This window comes from Aquila chrysaetos, chromosome 11 (genome assembly GCF_900496995.4).
Source record: "Aquila chrysaetos chrysaetos chromosome 11, bAquChr1.4, whole genome shotgun sequence".
NCBI classification, from domain to species: domain Eukaryota; kingdom Metazoa; phylum Chordata; class Aves; order Accipitriformes; family Accipitridae; genus Aquila; species Aquila chrysaetos.
The window spans coordinates 4451995-4472275 of record NC_044014.1 but is presented as its reverse complement, the minus strand read 5'-3'; the positions used below and the strand labels follow the sequence as shown (position 1 = coordinate 4472275).

Below are 20281 nucleotides of genomic sequence, written 5' to 3'. Positions count from 1 at the left end.
CCAGCAGAGCAGCAGGTCCCAGGTCGTGAGGCCACCTTTCCAGTAGATGGCATCAAAGACAGCGAGTTCCTCTGCCCGATCCGGCTCCCAATCTCCGGCTGGGGAGGGCTGTTTCCCTGCAGTCCCATTTCCCAACAGCGCTGGAACAGACGTTCCTTTAAAAAAGCAAGCTCCTTAAAGCAGCTGAACCTTAAAAAAAGCAAGCTGCACATTGCTTTTCTTTTGCTTCAGCGTGAAGTGACATGACCTATGTCATATGCCAATGTGGGGCCCGGTTTTCCACCCAGCACTGGGGAGCGGGTGACTGCTGCTCCCTGCCTTTCACTCGCATTCAACCATTCAGCTGTAATCTCACCTGAAAAATGCATTGAAAATACTTTGATGAAAAATCATTATAGACTGTCAAGTGCAGTTTTTGATGTCTGAATTTAGTTTACTTTTTATACATATATATAATTTTTGCATACGCAGTGCCCTGTGTAGTAGGAAGATTAAAGGCATTTCACCTTCTTTTTCTTTCTTTCTTTATAAACTGTGAACAGTCCTGATTGATAGTTGTTGGAGGTCATTGATCTACTGGATGTGAAGAAATCCCCCTTCTTCACTCCCACCTGTAGGAATTCCCACTATCAGCAGGTTTAGCACGCCAGGAGAGTCCACTGCGCTGGCGTTGACACATCATATTTGAAAATCTGATTACTGACACATCACATTTGAAAATTTGATCACTGACTCACCATTATTTCTGTTCTCTTTTGAAGTGTCTCCAAAATTGGGTTCCCTTCATTAGCAGAAAGAGGTCAGGAGGAGCGGGTGGGCACGCGATGAAGTTTGGGAGGAGGGAAAGTATATATAGTTTTTATTTTTAAACTTAGACCCCAGTGACTTTTAAATGTAATGATTGTAACATACCCTGCCCTTGGGAAGTGTATTTAAGCTGCGTCCCAGTGCTTGCATTAGCCAATAGTCTTAGCGGGATTTTATGGATCTATTTTCAACTAAAAGGAAAGAGCTGGAATTTCTTCCTGCTGTGTTCATCTTCTGCTCTATTTGTAAGTTCAAAGAAAAAAAAACTGCCTTCCCTTCTTTGCTAGGCCATAGATACCATATATACCTTGGGCCTCACTCTTCAGTCCTCACTGGCTCAAGGTAACCTTGGCTTCAGCTGGTGGCAGGCAGGATTTGGCCGGTTGTGTGACGTGTGAGGGACACAGTCCCTGGCCAACCAGCAGCTCGGCCATCCTGGCAGCTTGGCTGCCCTGAACGCACAGCTCCTGTGGTGCACAGCCCAGGCCAGGGTTACTTGCTTCACCTGGACAAGAAATTCCCTTGCAAAAGCAGACAAGATTGGAGAGGGAGAGCAAGTTTCCTTTGATGCCATATGGAAAAATTAACTTTCAGATGGTTTAAACTGCTGCATGCTCAATTTCATCTTGACTATTCATATGCTCCTGGCTTTGAAGAATTGCATAGCCCCGGAAGAAATCTTTCTTGTAATTATTTTGTTCCAATTACTTTGGAAGTGAGTATCAGAGAATCACATTCTTCAGTACTGAATGCCTGGTGAGCAAGCGCAGAGGCGGCAGAGGTCCTGCCTGCCTTTCACAGCAGGAGTGTGCATGTACAGAGAGGAAAGATCCTGAACGTGATTGTAGAAATGTCCACAAAGATATAATGCATATAATAAATCTGCAAACCAGAAACAGATCCCTGAACAGCCCTGAGGCCTGATGGGTTGTCTCTGTGTCACACAGACAGTTGTTTAGTAGAGATGGAAGAAGCTTGCAGCTTGTTCTTTAATATTGAAGGGGCTTGGGGGACCTGAAAATGTGGTGGGAGGGTGGGGGTGAGGCAGAGGAGCTCTGTTCTCCTTTGCCAGATGCCCTGTTCCAGAAGTTGAGCTGATTTAGGATAGCTGTTATCTGCGGATCGCTGCCTGAGGCCTCCGTGTTGGTCACTCAGATGCTCACGTGCGGAGAGACTAGGAACTGTACCAGCTCCTTGAATCCATCACCGAATGGGACGCTGGCAATTCAACACGCTGGCTGGCTGCTTTTACGTTATTCCCATTAACATGAAGTTGGTGTATACCCAGCTGAGGTCATGATGTGAAAAAAATATGAAATAAGCCCTATGCAGGTTTGGGGTTTTTTTCTGCAGCCCAGTAAAGGTGCCCTTACCTCTTGTGCACAAAGCCTATGCCCAGTGAAACTGAAATTTAATTCACAGTGCCTGTGGCAGCTAGATGGCCGGGATAAACGTCCAGCCAAGTCCTCAAACAGGTGAGTTGCACCATTCGGTTGAGTAGCACAGAGGGGAAGAAAAGGTTCTGTCCCTGCCTGCGTCTGATCACTAGGTGAAATTGGGGATTCTGCTCTGTGGCTGGAGGTCTTGCTGTAAAAGTCTGTGAAACTGCAGGATGCTTTTCTAACTTGAGGACTTTTATTTAAGAAGTGTTGGATTGTCATCCTGCTGAGTGCAGAATCACTCCATCTCTGTGTTATTTCAGTTTTCTCAGGTTATTAAAAACCCTTGCAAGCGGGCTGCTGGAGAGGGGAGCGAGCAGCTTCGTGCGGGACCTTGTCTTGGACCGACAGCAGAATGGTCCAGAGCTCGGTCTGGAAAGTGGTGCCAGGGCTTTGAGGCTTCCGTCCTTGAACGGGAACCAAACCTTCAGTATTTTGACAACTGATTTGAACCTGGACCAAGGTGAAGGCAAAGAAATACTTAGTGGGTTACTGGGTGAGAATAGCGGTTTGGCTAAAGGCAGGCATCGCCTGCCAGGGAAGGGTGCACAGGTTTGGTTGACTCTCTCAAGAAAGACACAAGGAGAGCGGGGAGAGTTATAGCACAAGGGTTCAGCATCCAGAAAAGGCAGTGGGCAGGGGGCTTGCTGCCTCTGCCTGCACCTCCCGTGACCCAGGCACAGCCCTGGTGCCCCTGCACCCCACGTGGGGCCGTACCCCTCAGCCTGGTGGGGCTGGAATCACGCTCACACCATGACATGACATGTTCCAGCATTAATGGGTGTGAAGCTGAGGATGCTGTTGCCTGTTGCCGAACTCTTGCCTGTTCCTGGCCTAACTGGGCATTTCCAGTCAGGGCTGAACCCGAGCTGGAAGCACAGCGGGGAAGGGACTGGGGTGACTCCTTAGTTTGCAAGGGTCCTCGAGACTTCTGCTATGAGAAAATACAAAAAGACTCTTCGTGGACTGTCTTCCCTTTTCATTTTGATCAGGCCACGGGTAAAGAGCAGGCTATTGCATGTCACAAGTGCTGTTGGAGTTTCTCACCCTGGGGAGATAAGAAGGCACTCCAGGACAGAAAGTCAAGTGGTAGTGCTATATATCCCCGAGAGGGTCTGGTGGCTGTGCAGGAGAGCAGGCTTCTGCGTGGCAGCAGCTCGTAGTGTCTCCTGCACTGTTCAGGGCTTGGAGAACATGGTCGTACGGTTCAGGAGAAGCACAAAATGTCATTTTTTGGTGTGTTTCCTGGGGTGAGTTGCCAAGCTTACATACAGGCATGCTGGAGGACAGAGGGCTTGTCTGTCCCAGACGTTTTTTTTGCCAGGATCTGTGCTCAGAGCACGGCTGCTGCAAAAATCTTGTCTAACAGAGAGACTTGACACAGAGCTTTGCTGGAGCTCAGAAAAAGAGCAAATCTTCATAGGGATAATGCATTTGTTTAGTGGATTAGATCTGAAAACAGGATTAAGCCTTCCTGAGGGCTTTGAGATGGCAAACAGAAAGCTCAGCCGGGCCAGTGGGTGCTCCTGTGGTGTGGTCACATTGCACTACTAGAAATGGTCTTGGCACTGGCGGCACCTTTCAGTGGGTACTGGTGCCTTGGGGGACTTTCGAGGCTGCAAGGGGCTGTCAGGCTGATGCCCACCAAGACCAGGACCACCTGGGAGCCTCCAGATGTGCCCCTGGCCTCCAACTCATATGGGGAGCAAACAGCATCCTCCAGGATGAGCAGTCCAGTGATGCTCCTCTTAAAACATCCATGCTGCAGAGGGGTGAGGGAGAGAATCGTTACAAATTTAGTACATGACTTTTAAGGCACAAACTTAGCCCAGGATGTAAGTGAGTGCAAATCCACCAACACCAGCAACTAAAGCCCTTTCACAAGGGAGAAGCTGGACTGTGTTCTCCAGGTGTGATGGTACCACAGTGCTGCCCAGTGTCACACAGTGCTGCAGTGTCGGGGAGGAGTTGCCTTCCCAGGGAAAAATGATGAAAGGTGCCATCACTTCATTACCAGTTATCCTGTTCCCTGGGAATGAGGTGAGCAGAGCTTGAGGAACAGGCATTATGGGAAGAAGGGGGAACAGAGGAGTGAAGTTGAAAGAAAACCAACCTGATGCTTTCCAAGAACAGATCAGAGTGCCTGGGACCATTCAGGTGTTACCTTGGTTACAAGAGCTGAAAAGTTTAGAAGAGTGCTTGAAATGGGAGATAAGAGGGACCTCTCCAAATGACATTTTATAACATGATGCATAAAGATTTGGCAGGCACCTGAAGTCTCACTATTAGTATTTTTTGTTGAGAAGGGACGGGTGGGCATGCTTTCAGAATGCTGCTGTGCAATGGTAAACGCTTTGTCCCAAACGTATTCCTCATTTGTAGCTTCAGGAAGGTTTATGTGCACAATAAAACAACCCACTCGACAATACCTGGGGACTTCACCCCAGTGACCAGTCTGCAGCCCTTAGCTCTCGCATGCAGTCCCAGGAGACAGGCAGAATTTGGCTTTGCATGCGCTGAGGAATGAACGAATAAATAAATAATCCTTCCTGGCCTATGCAATTCACCATTTATAGTCATGCAACAAAATCCTGCATTCTGGTTTTCAGAGAGCGGGGGGCTGGCTGGGGGCAGGGAGGGGGGGATCCTCTCCATCGCTGCGGGGGGAAGCCTTGTCCCAGGCACGGGGCAAAGTCTGTCTGATGGAAAAAGCTAAAAGGAGGCTGTGCTCTGCAAAACTCACAGGGAAGCCGTCCAACAGCAGCTCCATTTTGAGTTACCCTTGTCTAGTGTCCACATCGTTCATATATATATGAACAGAAAGGCCAGAAGGGCTTGGTTTTGTGCTGAGGCTATGTAAGGGCAGCAAGGGAGTCTGTTACTTGGCTCCCAAAAAGATTCAGCTGCTATCCCATGGACTGACGGGGCTCACCTCTCGTGTTTCAGAAGTTTGGCTGTTGGTTCTGGGGAAGTCTGGAAAATTCACCTACTTGTTTCAGTGAAGGCAGCTCATTGCCTGGCTGGACAACTGGGGCCTGAGAGGATGCTCCTTTACAAGCTAATTTGAGCAACCTCATTTGCGTTTCAGGTTTTGCACAGATGTAGACAAAAATTTCCTCTGTAGTTGTGCCAGGGCAGTGCAATGAGGGGCAGGCGGTGGTTCAGAGCCAGACGGTTCATGATGGGGCATCAAGAGCACAAGGACGCTTAAGGACAGAGCTATGCCAGAGCTATGCTCAGAGAGGTTACACCTTCCTTCTTGCATGCATTATAAGAAGTCAGAGGTTTGTTGTAAGGGGCTGGGATTATCCTTCTTACTTAGCTTTATATAAACTTTTCAAAAAGTAACATTTAATTTCATAATTTTAATAAAAGAAACATCAACTCCCTGTTTCACAGACACTTGATGCTCTTGGGAAAGAGGAGCTCGTTTTCACCTGTGCAAGGTCTGTAGTTGCTTTTTTGGGGTATGCACATGTGCCCAGGTTCAGTTTATCTCAGCTAAAGTGGATTTCCTTTTCTTTGTTTTGTTTTTCTTTTCCTTTTTTTAAATATCTGGATTATGGGGCTGTGAAAACAGCCATCCATGGTTGCTGCAGTTCTGTTAAACACTTTAAGATATTTTTCAGCTCATCTGTTTTCAGTGAAGCTCTTAAGCATTTGCTCAGCTTTAACAAAGCCTTAATCTTGTCCCTTACCAAATCTGTGCAGGGTTCAGTGTTCACCATAACTCCCTGAAATAGCCATAATACAGAATAAATTTGTCTGCTCCTGCTTCGTTCTCAGGATAATCCATTGATAGTACAAAATGCAATTAGCAAGTAAGGGCTTCACTCAAAATCATTTTGTCCTATTGTCTCCCCCGAAGCTGCAGCCGAGAAAGAGGGAAGAGATTGAGTCTGGTAGCAGAGTTGTTGAACACACATCCCCCACACCCTGCTGTGCTCCTTGAGGATGCATGTTCAGAAAGCAGGCGGCTTTAGCCACGGGAGTGGTGTATGACTGCTCTTTGAATAGCCTGCATTACTCTTCTCATACAAAAACCGATGGAAGGCTCTTTATCTAAAACTAGAATTGCATGAAAATTAGCTGGGGCTGGTGAAGTAGCATCTGTGTTACCTTTTTCTTAACCCCGCTTTACCTCTCCTCATCTCAACATGTAAATCCTGTCGCTAATGGGATTTATTGCACAGAAACCTCAGGAGCAAAATCTGCAGCTTTTGGAGGAACGTATAGCTTAGTTTTCTCAGTAAATCGTATCACTTCTATTCAGGTTGTTTAGCTTCAGCATGCTCCTGCAATCGTGTGCCTGCTAACTTTCCTAGTTCTCAACAGAGTGATTTGGCAATATTTGTATGCAGAGAAATACAGACTCACATGCATTTGAGGCTTCTCCTTTTACATCCCAGAAGGAAACAAGCACAGCAAAGGGAGGTGTTGAAGGTAGCTCCGTTATTAAGCTGACATCTCCTTTGTTGTTCCCTGTGTGCGGTTGTTTACCTGTGCCCCGGTACACATATAGAATCAAAGCAGCATAGAATCACAAAATGGTTTGGGTTGGAAGGGACCTTAAAGATCACCTAGTTCCAACTCCCCTGCCATGGGCAGGGACATCTTTCGCTAGACCAGGTTGCTCCAAGCCCCATCCAACCTGGCCTTGAACACTGCCAGGGATGGGGCAGCCACAGCTTCTCTGGGCAACCTGTCCCAGTGCCTCACCATCCTCACAGGGAAGAACTTCCTTACATCTAACCTAAATCTGCCCTCTTTCAGTGTAAAGCCATTACCCCTTGTCCTATCACTACATGCCTTTGTAAAAAGTCCCTCCCCATCTCTCTTGTAGCCCCCCTTTAGGCACTGGAAGGCTGCTCTAAGGTCTCCCCGGAGCCTTCTCTTCTCCAGGCTGAACAACCCCAACTCTCTCAGCCTGTCTCCATAGGAGAGGTGCTCCAGCCCCCTGATCATCTTCGTGGCCCTCCTCTGGACTCGCTCCACCAGGTCCATGTCCTTCTAATGCTGGGGACCCAGAGCTGAAGGCAGTACTGCAGGTGGGGTCTCACCAGAGCGGAGTAGAGGGGCAGAATCCCCTCCCTTGACCTGCTGGTCACCTTTCTTCTGATGCAGCCCAGGATACGGTTGGGTTTCTGGGCTGTAAGCACACATTGCTGGGTCATGTTGAGCTTCTTGCTAACCCACACCCCCAAGTCCTTCTCCGCAGGGCTGCTCTCAATCCACTCATCGCCCAGCCTGTATCTGTGCTTGGGGTTGCCCTGACCCACGTGCAGGATGTCGCACTTGGCCTTGTTGAACTTCATGAGGTTGGCACACTCCCACCTCTCAAGCCTGTCCAGGTCCCTCTGGATGGCATCCCTCCCCTCCAGCGTGTCGACCGCACCACACAGCTTGGTGTCATCGGCAAACTTGCTGAGGGTGCTCCCAGTCCCACTGTCCATGTCCCTGACAAAGATGTTAAGCAGCGCTGGTCCCAGTACCAACCCCTGAGGAACGCCACTCATCACTGCTCTCCCCTTGGACATCGAGCCATTGACCGCAACTCTTTGAGTGTCCAGCCAATTCCTTATCCACCGAGTGGTCCATCTATCAGATCCGTGTCTCTCCAATTTAGCGACAAGGATGTCGTGTGGGACAGTGTCAAATGCTTTGCACAAGTCCAGGTAGATGAGTACAGCTTCTCAACGCAGCCGCTGGCTTTGGGGCTGCCTTGCTGGGTTTGGCTGATTTTGGTGGCAGCAGTGGTAGATACTGGGTAGAAACTCCTGGCAGCTTTCTCTTGCTTGAAGTCTTTGGTGTGTTTCTTTTCTCCGCGGCAAGGCAGAGTGGTCACTGCTTTGTGCCCTCACTCACAGCCTTCCTCCCATCCCTGCGGCGATGGTGTTCCCAGCCTGTCCCCAGATGTGCATCCCGTTGACAGCTTTCTTCCCACCATGCCTCTCCCTCTGCTCCTGGCGACTGCATTTCAAAGTCAAAGCACTAGTGGGGAGGGGACCTCTGCACGGGGTGCTTTGGACCTGTGCCTCTGATGGAGCAGCTGGATTTTTTGTCTGTTCTTCCTGACAGATGCTGGGCACTTCTCTTTCTGACCGTTGCTGTCCTGAAGTCCTGTCTTTGTCCTTGAATTAGATTGAATCATCCTCTCCTTAACCTCGTCTTTATTTCACAATGAATTTGCAGGGTGTTTAGTTGTTTGGACATGGCTACTTCTGGCTGCAGGCCCTCTCCTTTCTGGGGCTGCCAGCATGAGTGATGTTATCTTATGCTAATGTGTTCACCTTATAGCATCTTCTGTCCCTCCCGCTCTTGGCAACCTAATAGGCACGTAATTAGGTTTACTCCCTACAGTATTCCCCTCCGTGCTATCTCCTCTCTGCTCAGTTGGTTGGGTATCTCTCTTCTCAGAGGCAGTGGTTGCAATGCAGCCCTCACTGGGCTCAAACCTTCTCTGCCTTGTTCGTAAACTCATATCATGGACTTGTACATCAGGCCAGCAGGATTTTTAAATCAATTTCCAAATTCTAGTGCAAAGTCTCCTCCCTCTATTAATGCAGGGCACACCCAGGTGTGCACAGTTGAGGACTTGATATACTGGGTAAACACCAGTTACTAACTGGGTTAACATGACCAGTTAAGGCCATCTAAAATGAGATTATCCTGGAACTGAAAAACTCACAGATGTTGTGACAGTGCTATGGTAGGCGTCAGCAGCGGTAGAGTGGTGGCAGCGGGGGTTGAGCAGGGCTCTGCTGATCTCAGACTCCCCGTTCAGGCAGTTATTTGGGTTGTGAGAGATGACCAGAGTGGCCGTAAAAACACTAATAAGCTTCTTTATCACGGTCTGGGGGAAGATGTATGGGCAGGGTTATGGGTGTGGTGGTATAGGTGCTGTGGCACGGAGACCAGAAGGGTTTGCACCATCAGACTTGTTGCAACAAGTCGCACATCTCAGTCATGTGTCGGAGGCGAGGTGTTGATGCGTGGCTGTACTGAGCTTCAAGGTTTGCTTCAAGTGTGACCCAAATGCGATATTTTGACGGCAGGAAGCCTTTAGTTCATACTGGTCTAAGTGTCACCTCACATGCTGCTTTGTGACACCTTGACTCATAACCACAAGCTCTTCCTGAGCTCACAGGTGTTCCTCCCCAGCCCTGCCTTTGAGCAACTGCTGCTCTTACAGAGCCTCTCCACCGCTCCTCACGGCCAGGAGACCAGAATGGAGCTGCACATTTCCAATTCTCCCTGCAGCTCTGTCTGTCTGTCCGGGGGGAGCCAGGTTGGAGAGCGGATTCCTTCCACCAGCTGCTCTCCAGCCCGGCGTGCTTCTGCTGGAGCGAGCAACTGGGTGTCCGGCAGCGTGTCTGGCCTGATGATGCTGGGGGCACGTGGAGCAATGACACCAGCTGGGCTGTTTCTTATAAAGCAAGCCCTGGCACCAAATTTAAATAAATGATGCATCGGCCTGTCAGTGCTTTAACTGTCGAAGTATGCCCAGTGGTTTTGGGACCTTGCTCCCCTTTGGAGGTAAGTTTGCATTTCCACTGTGCCCTTCCAAGCATCTCCAGGTGGTTTAGAAACAAAGCTCTTGCAGGAAGGATTACTGAAGACAGGCAATGGTCACAGCTGGGAGAAAAGGGATCATAGTTACTTTAAAATATTTTTTTGGTGGTTGGAGAGGCCTCAGGAGCGGTGACTTTTTGACTTTGCAAACATGTCGCTTCTGGTAGGAGCTGGGTGGAGACATCACCTACAGCAAATGGCTTTCTCCTGCCTCAGGCAGACTCCAGAAAAAAGGAAAGAGCTATGTGTTTTGTCTTAAAGAAGTGCAGAAACAGGTGCTGCCAAAGGAGTGGAAGAAATTAAGTCCAGCGCTTTCCAGGGAGAACATCCTGTTTCCAATCCCCTCTTCATTTGGCATTAAAAACTTGGATTAAAGTAGGTCAGTTCCTCCTAGGGCTGCAAAGGCGAGAGGCAGAGCTGTAGCAGGGTGCAGACAAGAGATGCAAGCCCTTCCCCTCTCGGTCCTGACCTCCAGGACTCCTAGCATTTCAACCCTCTGGTCTCTTGAGCCCTGCTTTACTTATCTGATCAGAGCTTTGCTTGGCCACTACTGATGTACAAATGCAAACACCTTTTCCCCATGGCTGCTGGTAGCAATATGTGTTGTTTGCTCTCTATCAATCTCTTGCAAGATAATGATGACCTCCCTGCTCTACACTTTGTGCCCAAGAGCAGGGTAACAAATGGTACAGCTCTTAACTGCAGTGATATGCAAAATGTATTTGCACCGAGTGGTTCAGAAAGACAAGCTTTCTCTTCTCTTCCCCAAGCCACTGGATCGGAGGGGACTGAGGAAGTCAGGATTTATAACTGGAGGGCAGAGGTGGGTGCCATGGAAGTAATGGGCAAGATCTATATTCCAGCTATTTCTGAGTGCACAAGAAAATCTTATCTGGATGCATCGTTCGAAGTAACATGAATTCCACTTGGATGAAGAATCTAATTAAGTGCTGCAGGCTTTAGACAACACATTAATATTTTCAACAATTTGACCCCAAACAGCCATTAAAACTCTTTCTGATGGCTAGTGTATGTTACACCTTTTTGTTTTAATTAGAACAAGATTGTAATCCATACTTCAGTTAAGTTCATTACACTTATAAACTTAATACAATCAAAAGATCAATTGGTCATTAGCTAAGTAAGTCCACTGTAATTAACATTTACAGAAAACTTTTAATTGCATGCCTGTCCTTCACAGCAGGTGATGAGGGAAGAGAGGCCTTTCTGCCTTACGCTGCTGATGTTTAAATCAGGTTACAAGCTCTGCATTGTGTGTCCCTAACTCATGACCAGCTAAACTCCATTTGTAGAGGTTGGTTAGGGAAGGCAGCAGCTGGCCCAAAGACACCAAAACTCGGAGGGCTTCATCGTGTGGCCCATCCTCTCCCCAAACAGCTGGCTGAACAGGATGGGACCGTACGAGCATCGTGGTGGGCTGGTCCAGACCGTGACGGCATGGTCAGCTCTGGCCAGATGTGCACAGTGGTTTTTTGGTGGAAAGTGGAGCTGTAGGGCCAGGTCTGCTCCTCCACCATCTGCTGACAGCTTGCTTTGGCCTTCTGTTATGCCTGGGCTCTTGTGGCATCCTTTGTCCTCATCATTACGCCGACCCGGGTGGGATTTCCGAGCCCCGCTTCAGTGCAGCATCCTGGTGTAGCACAGCCAAAGCTCACAGGGACAGTCTCGGCTAGACGCTGAGCCACGGGGAAGCCGGAGCAGTGGGCACTATCCTCCCTGCCAATTAGCGTGAGTTCACAACAGCTCTGAATTCAATTAGTGCTGTCAGCCAAGCCAAGATCTGTTGCAGGGATGTTCACAGAGAGGGAGCTCTCCGAGCGATGCACCAAAATGTTTTCATCGGCTTGGGACCGGCCGCGCGGGAAGGGATCAGCAGAGGGAGAACCCCACGAGTGCCAGCCTGTGTGGCTGTATCGGGGGACGTACCGGCGGTGCCCCGGGGTTGGTGACGCAGGGCTCCACGCGGGTACAGACACCCACACCGAGTGACGCGATGGAAGCCGTTGAAGCCAGCGAGCGGCACTGGCTGTTGGCCGAGCCATGGCAGCAAGCTGTGCCTTTTTGCACTGGCAGCCCCTAGATCTTCTCCAAAATTGCTTGTCTGCAGATAATAATGAATAGTCCCTTTATGCTTAGTAACTGGGTAATGCTGGTTTCGCCTCCCTGAGAAAAATCAGCATCCCTCCTCGAAGGGACAGAATTATGCTCCTTTTTCCATATGCGGGCTGCATAATTCACTATAATTTTATTATCTCTGTGCACTCAGAAATACACCACATGGCTCTTCTGTAAGTGGAGAAGATAAGAGGCTATACCAGCATGAATTTTCTTTAATAAGATTACACTATGATAATAGGCTACTAGAATAATTTAGCTCCTAATGATTTTGTTCTTCCTTGCTACCACATGATCAAGGGCAATATGCATTAAAGTTGCAGAGGCTTTTTTAATTATGCAGTAGTAAGTATATATTTTACATAACAGCTTTAATGATTCAAAGGGAATTTTTGTTTTTGTGGGAAATATACTTATTTGGTGTTGCCATTTTCAGGGCTCTGTGTGTGTAAGCATATGAAGGCGTATGGTCAAATTTCTGCAATATACTGGTGGTGTTTTTTGTGGGAAAAATCCAAGTGTTGAAACAATGCAGCCAACCAAGCTGTCTGGAAGGGGATCAACCTTGTAATACTTTAATCTGATAAAAAAAAAAAAAGTAAAAATTGTAAATGGTTTCTTCATGCGGATGAGTTGCCTAACATCAGGCATTCAAATTAGGAAACGTTGGCTCGACTCCCTTGGGGCCTCAGTTTCCCTTTCAGTAAAACAAATGAAAGAGTCGTTGGGACTTTTAAACCTGCCTCAGTGGATATCCCAGCCAGCTTATATTGCACCCTGGGAGTGCCGAGAGATTTAGTTCCCTAATGTTTGTAAAACTCTCTAAGATCTTTCAAGAAAGAGTGCAAAGTCTTATTTTAACATTCCCAGAGGCAGCAGTGGGTAACGGCTGTCACCTGGGTTATGTCCAGTCTCGGGAGAGCATTATTTTATCCACGATTCTACCTGGCACCAAAAGCTTTTATCCCTCCACGGTGGAGTTGGCTTGGCCTTCAGTGCTATCTGAACCTGCTCTGCTACATGGCAACCTCCCTTGAATCACTGTTCTTCTGGCCTAAATATGGCTTAATTTGGCCCAATTTGAACAATAGCTCTTCAGTTTAATTTATATCAACATAGTTCCTGACATAAGTGGGGAGGGTGGAGGCCCAGTGCCACATATCTATTAATCAGAGCCGGATGTCACTTTGCGATTCATAGATGGTTTGTGCAGACTGGAGTGGAAGGAAGCAGAGCTCTGTGCTGAAAGACTTTTGAGGTTTCCTCTGAAAAGGCTTGTCTCTGAGCATGGCGTGCTCCCCCACCCTATGGCCATGTCTTTGTGGCTTATGTAGCATAACGGAGAGGACAGAATTCACACCAGCTGGCGAGTCGTGGTCAAAATTTTTCCCTCTTTCAAGGACCTCTCTGGGTCCACATGGAGAAAGGAGAGAGAGAGATGTCCGTCCATCTCACAAAGCTTTGGAGCTACATAAAGGATGAGGGATTTTTCAGCAGATGGTGTTTGCACTGGGGTCGTTTGGTCTGAGGCTGCTCACCAGTGGCACTTGGGCATGGTGGCGGGCATGGTGGTTTTCACTTGGGCGTGGTGGTGGGAAACTTAATCCAGGTGGGATTTCAGGTTCAGGGTCGGATGGAGGGCACCAGCGTTTCAAACACTACCTTGCTCTGCTGGCTAGAAGAAAGGTTGTATAACCCAGCGCTGGGAAACTCATCAGCTGCCTGAGCTCTGCCTGCACTGGGTGTCTCTCTCCTTTTCCAGCAGATGGGAAATAGTAACAGAAATTTTCCAGCTAGATGAGGCAGTGGAGTCGGGGGGTCTGGGGAGTGGGAAAGGATCAGGTGAGTTTTCCTTTGCAGTGACAAAGGCCTTCGCCCGCTGCCGTTAACTGGGGGGATTTAACGAGTGAGTTCTTCAGCCGCTCCTCTGCCATCGACCCCAAGCTGAACCCTTGGGTTAGGAGCTGACTTTTCATTTGGGACGTACAGGGCCTTATTCTGCAAGCTAAATCAGAGCCCAGATGGCTTAGAAAAACCCAGAGAGCTCCAACCTGAGAGCAGTTCTTGCCACGCACGTTCCCATGCTCTTTCAACAGGCTGGGGCAGCTCTGCCAAGTGTGATTTCAGAGGAAGCTTGGAAAGAAAGTCCAGCCCCGTCTGTCGTCCTTTCTTTGGAGAACTTCTGGTGCCTTTGCGATAGGCAGAATAGCTGAAAGAAAGGGCTTTTACAAAGCTCAGAGCTGGGCTTCTGTATGTCCTGCTTTCCTTCTTCCTAGGACGTGTCCTCTTCCTCCATGAGTCACCCCATGGATGAGAAGAAAAGACTGTTTAGGGCAAAGAGCAGCAGAAGCTGGCTCTTCAGAGCTGTTGTGCTGTGGTCATTTGTTCGTGGATCTGCAAGCATCTGTCATCTCTAGCCTGGGGATTTCAATCCCAAAGAGCTCCGGCGTAGTCCAAACTGAATTACTTCAGCATGTTTGTATGCGGAGCTGCACGCTGTGCCGGGTGGCTGCCTGCCACCCCTCGCCAAAGGTGGATGCGTTTCAGAAGTGAAGCAGTTTGCACGTATGTAAATATTCAGTGCCTGTGGGTGAGCCGCAAACTGCGCCAGTCGGCATGTTAAAATATTTCCCGAAATTTGCTGGGAGGGGTTGATGCTCTAGGGCTGCAGGATTTGCCTTGTTAGCAGTAAAACAGCATGCCTGAGGAGTCAGACCTCTCCTGCCGTGGTGTCACCTCTGCATCTGGCCCCATCCTTGCAGACCGGGGAAGTGTCTCTGCTCTCGGGCACTGCTCTGACATTGGCCTTGGAGCCTCCGTGGGCTGGGAAGGGGACACTGGGGACCTGGTTGCTGCTCCCTGCTCCCACACGGTGCTGTGTTTGCACGCCTGAAGACTTCGAAGGTGGCTTTGCAGGTGTCCATTTAGCCTTCGTCCCGACCAGGCAAGCACGCCTTGGCTCTGAGCAAACACCCCCGCCGCTGCTTCATCCTTCTCCTGTGAGCCGCTCGCTGGAAAACTTCTAATTAAAGCCAGATTATTCGTCTTGGCCCTTCTTGTTAGTGTTTTGGTTTGGGGTTTTCTTTTTTTAAGTCCCTTTAAAATGTCTGGATAGATGATATCGAGGTTAATTTGTTTGTGATAGAGGAAACGTTTTCACACGGTGGCTAAATGTTGTTGGAAAAAGAGCAAAATTAATAGCTGCTCACTTAATCCTGATTAAACTGGCAGCTGGGAGATATTGATCAGCGTGTTCACAGCAAACTATCCCTCTCTAATGCACAGGGTAAACAAGCCTACGGCTGCACTTACCTTAACCCTTCCCACGTCGGTAGCCTCACACGCAGGGCAGGCACCTGAACTGGAGCATTGCTTGTCCTGCTCCCCAGCAGAAGGGCTTTGCGTGAGGTTAGCTCCCCAGGCAGGGACAGGAGGGGGGTGTAGGCAGGCTGGCTTTACCCCAAAATCTCCTGGGATTGCAGAGCAGTCACCCAGGTCTGGGTGTCCCTGGGCAGAGCGTGGGAGCCCTCTCCGCTGGGGACCCTCCCAGCCACCGCTGCAGCCATAACATGGGATGCTTGAAGTGGATCCAAGCGTTTCATAGAATCCAAAAAAGCTGCCCTGAGAGAGTACCCAGGGGGTTCGCAGCGACTGATTTTAGGGGTTTAAATCAAAAACAGGGCTCGGCTAGAGCGGGCACCAGCTTGGACCTGGTCCCAGCTTTGCCGATGTTTCCAAATCCTGCTGCTTCCATCACTGACAGTCATTTTCCCACCCATCCTTTTTATTTTTGACATGTGCTTTCTGGGGACAGATAAAAAAAAAACACCACACCTCCCAGCCCACCTGTTTGATCGTGCTCTCACCCTCAAAGTCATAAACCAGAAAGCAATTTGGAGGCTGCCAGGAGAGGGAAGAAGGCTCAACGGGCCCGACTTTCCTGCTCAGGTGCTTTATTATTCTCACCAAACACATGTTCTGCATTAGAGGCCATGCATTCTTAATGCAGCCACTGTCAGGGCGTCTCTAAACAAAACAAATTGCTCTGGGTTGGGCCTGCCTTCAGTATTCACAAGGTCACTGCATTTTTGGACCTCTGGCTGCTGCGCTATGGTCGGGTTTCTTTTTTGTTCCAGTGCCCAAGTTAACACAGACCAGGTCTGAAAATACCTAGAACTGTCTTCCACCTTCCAGGGAAGGAGTGGGACTGCTGGAGTGGATGGGTGGTAATATGACAAGGCAAAGGAGCAACTTTCTGGAGGAGACCCAGAAATGTGCTTTCCCCGAGGAGATCAGTACTGCAGGGGCTTAGCTTTATCCTTGGCAAAAAATTTCATTTAAAAGAGCACAGCTCCTGCTGTTGGAGGTATCATAACCATAACCAGTACCAGGTCCTGCACAGAATTAATACTTCACAGTAGATCTCGGTACTGATCCACCGCTCAGCACTTCTAGAAAAGATCAGTGTTTGTTTCTTGAATGTCAGATAACAAACTATTTTTCCACGGGGTGAGTGGGAGGCACGGAAGGGAAGTGACCTCCCCAATACCTCAGGCAGCACCACTGCCAAAACCGGCAGCTGGCTCTCCCCGCTCCCTCCCGTCCTCACCCTTGCTCTGCTTCTCCATCCTGGTGCTCCGCTCACCTCACACTTGATGGGATGAGGGTTCCTCATTCTCCCAGGTATCCAAAGAAAGATATTTCTCCAGATGTTCCTCCTCGTGGCACGTGACAGTCTTGCAGGAACGTCCATTGTATGCTGTAAAGATAGGCACTATTATAATCACTGTCCTTGGGCAAATAAGCTCAGGCTTCCTGTTTTCCTCATTACCCTTATACTACCAAATGTTCCCCCGTAGGTGCATCCACACAATAGCTGACTTTCAGCCTACACTTCTATCCTCTGCGCTCCGGTCCAGATGATTGATTGCTGTTGGACGGCTTCTCTCCAGGATGCTGATCATCCTTTACGGAGTGTGGTGTCGCTGACCACAGGGCCAGCTCGTCCTCCTTCCATCCAAGTTTATGACACACAAATCCGTGGCAGGTGAAACCTATCTGCCATAGGTGAGTGGAGTTAAGCTATTTTACAGCTGAGGAAGCAGGCATAAAGCAAAATGGAAAAAGTGATGGAGTTCTGGCTTTATTGCAGGGTGCTGCTATTCTGTTTTTTACATGGTAGAGAGCGTTGTCGTCTCTGAGCTTGTAGTTCAATTGTACATTCAGGCTTTGGTGCCCTTACTGCACTCCCTAGGGTTGGTGGTGTCACTCGGTTCTCCTTTGGGGACATGCTTAACTCCCAGAAATCACCGTGTTGGCAAACATTCATTCTGCCACTCCCCAGGGGACTTGACTTCTGCAAAGTGATACTTCAGCATATTTGCATTTGACTTTTCTTCATTCCAGCCTGGGCATGTATGGGTTTTCTTTGCTAGCTATTCAGTCGTTGAGCCCACTCATAACTGACCGCAGCATTTTTTTGCTTTGCAGAATTCTTTCAAGTCCTGAGGAGATGCCAGGGTGAATAGTGGGAACGTTTGCGGGCATCCAGAGCACTTTCACGCCTCGTGCTCATCTTTACCTCTGAGCGATGAACAAGAGTCTGCATTTTTTCCATAACCCCTGCCAAATCTTGGTCTTTTCTTCCGTCCTCCATATGCTGCCTTATTGGCCTGAACAGCCATCTCTTACTTCTTAGTCTGTTTTAGGAGAACCACCAGTTAGCAAAACACCCTCAATTAATCTTATCGAGTTATGCCTAAGAGCAAAACAGAGCTACTGAGCTGCTGCTACCCTTGTGTCGGCAGCTGTTCCCATTTGTGAGACAAGAAAAGACGCATGTGATGTTTCCTCCTCAGCAGCTGGGTTTTGATGTGCCCCTTTGTAGGTCTGACATCGATGCTGCTGGAGGAGGCTGAGGATCTCCCATACCCCCATCCCTTTTCTATCCTTTTATTTCCTCTCAGGTTGCAGAGCCTTGCAGTTCCTCATTGTGTCTCCTTCTCACTCAGTTAAAACCTAAACCAGGTGAAGCTGCAGGCAGAAAACACTAGGGGCAAAATTGTTTTCCTACTCAGAAGCACGGAGCGTGGAAATCTGGGGTCACGCCACAACGGCCGGTCTCCCCTGACTGGTAGGACGAGAGGCTCTCCTCTTGGGGTTACCTTGTACCAAACAGCTTCCCTGTGGGAAACCTGGTCCTCTTCCTCTCCTCCATGTTCTGGGACAGAAACAGGGACAGGAGGGTTTGGCCAGGTGGACGTGCCTGGGGTGTGCAGGAGCTCTGTAGAGTCAGAAGAAAAGATCACGAGTTGTCTCCGTCAGGGACCCTTTACTCTTCTCCACCCACACTGGGAGGGGAGAGAAGTTTGACTGTGAAAGACAATTTAAGCCATGGGGATGAAGCAGTCTCATCCCCTGTATTGCGTGCCTTTCAAAGTAGACAGTGTATTTACAAGCGCAAGCAAGGCTTTCATCGTCATGGAGTATCATCATAGTCAGTATCTATGCTGTAGGCACGTGGGCAATTTGGGCATTGCAGGCACTGAACTGACGCAACATTCTCCTATATGTTTTGCTCAGATCTGTTTCCCTCCAGTTGCTTGTAAACGTGCATGGTTACATTTGTTTTCTGCATGTGGTATGTGATTTGGACAAATAAATGAATACATGGGTCAGTGGGCAGATAGGTGATTATTTTAACATCTGGTGCAAAGAGAAATGTTCCTTTCTTTTATTATTATTATTCCTAGAGACATGGAGCAGAAGAATCTTCATTGTTTAGTTATGTATCTGTGCAACCTTGAGGCTAGATCCTGATTCCAGCTTATGTCTGGAAAAACCTGGTGGAGTCAGTGTGGATTCATTCACAGGAAATGAGACCTAAGACAGTGGAACGTGGTGGGTGAATTATCCGTCGGGCAGGATAGTGTTTTTGAGGGAAAATAAAGAGGCTCCTGCGATTCCTGAAGTCAGTGCATTATTTCTGTTTGGTTTACTCCTCTGCAACGTAACCGACACCACTGCCTTGGGCGGCATGTGTTTCATGGCCTGTAAGAGAAAGCAGCTCAGTCTTTCATGTTCCGTAATGTGCTTGCATTTCCCCCTTCTTCATCTCGCAGCCTTGGTATCACTGATACTATGACAGAACGTGTTCAGCGCACAGAACTATTAAAAATGTAGCTCAGATGGTGCTGATGGGAGGATGACATCTCCTGAATAATTTATTTTAACTGAAAAGATTTGTAACGCTTAAGTGTTAGCAGAACTCTTCATTTTAACTCTTTATGAGGTGGATGCTTGTTGTGATTCACTTGTCTGCAGAAGCGGCTTGGCCTGTTTGAGCATGGGTTGAACATCTCTTGTCAGCCAAAGCCACCACCTCCCTCAGGGATTGTCAGACTGTTGGTCATGGTTCTTTGGAGGCTGGAGGACGGGGATCTCCAGAAGGACTCCACAGGGAAGCTGGAGGTGTTGGAAGAAGCAGTCACTAACAGTTTGATTGCCCCTGCCTTAGGAACAGCGAGCTTTTTCCAGGGTGGAGAATTGAAATAGGCTGTAATTACTGGCTGCAAAATATTTACAGTAAGCAAGGAACGGCTGGCTACCTTAAATTCCTGGCAGCAGCTCAGTTCCTTGGGGGCAATGACTGCAAGTACTTGCTCTCAGGAGTAGCTGCTCCCATCCCCCTGTCCAGGGGGGACTAACCGATTTGTTGCTGGTCCAGGGGTTTGCACAGGAGCAGGTGAACCAGAAGGAAGAAGAGCCGTTTGTGTGATTGTAATCCTAACACTTCAGACATCTCTAAAGCATGTTGGAGCCTTGAGAGTACATGCAAATGATGTCTAGGTGGGAAAAGGCGACCTGGAGTATTCTTAGGTCATACTCATGCTTTCCTCAGCACGCTGCTTTTCATGCCCGGGTCTCCCGTGGTTGAAGGCCTGCTATTTTTGCTCTGCTTTATACATGTTGAAATTGCAATATAGACTAATTGGTTTGTGCAGGGTCACAAAGATATCATTAAATGTGGGTGCCAAACATAAATCTTTGGGTTTTGATTCCAGTGTCTATCAGAGGGCTGCCATGACTGCTACATGGAGCCACGCATTTACTGCATGGGATACGGCTTTGCAGACCCAAGACTTGATGCACTGGAAGGAAGGCAGGACCATTGCTTTCTTGTATAAGTAGAAACTTTGCGCAGGGGACATCCTTGCCCACAAGCAAGCAACCCAATTTTCCAAATTGGTGCTGGCAGAAATCCAGTCATGAGGCAGAGATCAGCTCTAGGGTTTTTCATCAGTTATATTCTTGGTATTGGTGTTAGA

At 48.6% G+C, this 20281-nt stretch overlaps 1 protein-coding gene across 2 annotated transcripts in view; it reads left to right on the top strand.

Annotated features, from left to right (window-relative positions):
• Nucleotides 1-20281, top strand: part of LOC115348505 (phospholysine phosphohistidine inorganic pyrophosphate phosphatase) — a 90642-nt gene that overhangs the window by 49071 nt on the left and 21290 nt on the right. The window contains exon 7 of one of the 2 annotated variants that reach the window (XR_003925836.1): nucleotides 16814-17021. The exons of the other annotated variant lie outside the window; for it this stretch is intronic. The gene's annotated coding sequence lies outside the window, so the exon portion shown is untranslated. The remainder of the gene's footprint in view (nucleotides 1-16813; nucleotides 17022-20281) is intronic. 2 annotated transcript variants of the gene reach the window in all.